At 35.0% G+C, this 2,585-nt stretch overlaps 1 long non-coding RNA gene across 1 annotated transcript in view; it reads left to right on the top strand.

The window, feature by feature from the left end:
* The first annotated feature begins 195 nt into the window (after window positions 1-195).
* The window catches only part of LOC118477211, a 3,888-nt gene continuing 1,498 nt past the window's right edge, over window positions 196-2,585 (top strand). The window contains exon 1 of the long non-coding RNA XR_004858221.1: window positions 196-306. This is a non-coding gene — a long non-coding RNA (uncharacterized LOC118477211). The remainder of the gene's footprint in view (window positions 307-2,585) is intronic.

The following is a 2,585-nucleotide window of genomic DNA, read 5'->3' as shown; positions in this document are numbered from 1 at the left end:
CCCCCACACACACACCGGCTCACCCAAACAAATAAACACACACACACACACAAACACACACGTACACACACACACACACACACACACACACACACACACACACAAACACTTAAACATATGAAAGCGAACCAAATTAACTGTTTAATTCAACAAGCTTGTATTTTTGTGTGGTTCTGTTCTCGTTACACAGAGATCTCAACAAGCGGTCAAGATGTCCAGCCACTGGCCCCAATTCGAGGCAGACGCCGGAGACAGAGACAGGCGTACACAGTGACACAGCTCAACACGCTGGAAAAAGAGTTTTCAGTGAGTTCATTTTGCCGAACTTTTACATCAAAATAACATAAATACATGTATTGCATTAATACTTCTGAAATACAATAATAATAAAAATTAAAACGATGATAATAATAAAAATTGATATTAATTTCTCTCTCTCTCTCTCTCTCTCTCTCTCTCTCTCTCTCTCTCTCTATCTATTCCCCCCCCCCCTCTCTCTCTCTCTCTCTCTCTCTCTCTCTCTCCCCCTCTCTCTCTCTCTCTCTCACTCTCTCTCTCTCTTGCCCTTTTTAACTCTCAGTGGAGCATAGACCATCAACAACATTTCTCCAGCGAAGCCTGTCCTATGCATCCATTTCTAGCTGTTTCCATGAAGTCCCCGCCTTTTGCTTTTAATATCAATATGATTATTTCTACTACTACTACTACTACTACTACTACTACTACTACTACTACTACTACTACTGCTACTGCTACTACTACTACTACTATGATGAATATGACAATATAATAACGAAACAACAACAGCGATACTGGTAATAATGATAAGAATAGGCTAACAATATTAATAAAAATAGGCTAATTATAATGATAACAATAATAATGCTGATGATTATAATAATAATAATAATAATAATAATAATAATAATAATAATAATAATAATAATAATGATAATAATAATAATGATAATGATAAAGCTCACTCAATTGATCCACAACGGACATTTTATGCGAACATTCCAGGAAATCACCAGCTTCAGCATCAACATAGAAAGGCATTCATCACGCACATGCACAACAATGTAAATACGATAATGCAAACTTAATCTCACAAGCGTACACAAACAATGCATATGTAGACATGAACACAGACTCAGACACACACACACACACACACACACACACACACACACACACACACACACACACACACACACACACACACACACACACACACACACGTGCGCGCGCGCGCACGCACCCCCCTCTCTCTATCTATCTCTCTCTCTCACTTTATCTCTCTCCCACTCTCTCTCTCTCACACCCACACACCCACCCACACATACACACACACGCACGCACACACACACACACTCACACTCACACACACACACACATGCACACACAGAGCAGTTTCTCGGCCTCTTCTATATACAGCAAGCACACACATAAAGCATAATCACACACAAAAATGTCATTCTATATCACCCCGTCTTAGATATTGATCCCCTTAATTTGACAGGAGAGTTGACAAAAGAGTCCATATTATATTACTTTGATTTTTAAAGCAGTCTAGAGGATTGTATTTCTTCAAGTAGATTTGGCATAATATGCTTCGCGAAGGGTGTGCCCATTATCGATTACTTTCAGTTCATAATAATAATAATAATAATAATAATAATAATAATAATAATAATAATAATAATAATAATAATAATAATAATAATTGTAGTAACAATATAACTAACAATGATGATGATGATGAAAATCATACTAATAATGAGAAGAAGAATATTAAAGATAATAATACAATGGTATTGCTAATAATAACAGTAATAAAAATAATAATGATGATGATATTTTTTAAATAATAATAATAATAATAATAATATTAATAATAATAATAATAATAATAATAATAATAATATTAATAATAATAACAATAATAATAGTGATAATAATTGTGATAATAATAATAATAGTAATAATAATAATAATAACAATAATAATAATGATGATGATAATAATAATAATAATAATAATAATAGCAGTAATAAAAACATTAATAATAGTACAACGATTACTCTGTAGGCATCTTTCTACATACCTCCTCTCCCCCCTCCTCTGTCTGTCTGTCTGTCTGTCTGTATGTCTGTCTGTCTGTCTGTCTGTCTCTCTGTCTGTCCTATTCACTTCGTACTGTGGACCCGTGCAAACACTCAGTGTGCAGTATATTATATACATGACAAGGACTACTATACTGAGTATAGTAGTCCTTGATACATGAATAATACATGTTTTTGCAATACCGATCATATGAATCTGAAGTTTGGGGCAATTGTGGTTGTATTATAGGCTGTTGTCTGAAGCTAGAGAGGCGTTAATCATGTGTTGGTTCCAATAATCATTTACAATGGGTTTTTTTTTTCACAATTACCCCCCCCCCCCCCCCCCCAATCGTTTTTCCAATATTTATTTTCTTTCTTATCGGTCTCCCAGTTTACCTGTCTGCCCTCTTTGTCCATAGCCCACGTCATTTCCCTCTCAGTTTCTCATTCCTTGTCTTCTTTGCATTGATTTTTTTG

This window comes from Aplysia californica, unplaced genomic scaffold (genome assembly GCF_000002075.1).
Source record: "Aplysia californica isolate F4 #8 unplaced genomic scaffold, AplCal3.0 scaffold00002, whole genome shotgun sequence".
NCBI lineage: Eukaryota > Metazoa > Mollusca > Gastropoda > Aplysiida > Aplysiidae > Aplysia > Aplysia californica.
Note: the sequence above shows the minus strand (reverse complement) of the source record. Positions and strands in the feature narration are given on the sequence as shown.